Here is a 239-nt window from a genome sequence, read left to right on the forward strand (position 1 = left end):
TTTTTTTTTTTTGGCAGCCCGCTTGGCACCCAGCCCCGAATTAGGGACCCTCGGTGCCCCGCGGCAGGTTCCATCGCATCTCCCCGTCCTCGGAGGACCCCGGGGAGCAGTGGGGTCACTGGGGGGTAGCCGGGGGCCTGCTCCGGCCTCTCCACGGGGCCCTGCCGCCACGGAACTTCGCATCCCGCCGGGTTATTCTCCTGCCCGTCCCGCCGGGAGGCAGCTGCGGGTCGTGGCTC

The sequence above is a fragment of the Pygoscelis adeliae genome, unplaced genomic scaffold (genome assembly GCF_000699105.1).
Source record: "Pygoscelis adeliae isolate BGI_AS28 unplaced genomic scaffold, ASM69910v1 Scaffold294, whole genome shotgun sequence".
NCBI classification, from domain to species: Eukaryota; Metazoa; Chordata; class Aves; order Sphenisciformes; family Spheniscidae; genus Pygoscelis; species Pygoscelis adeliae.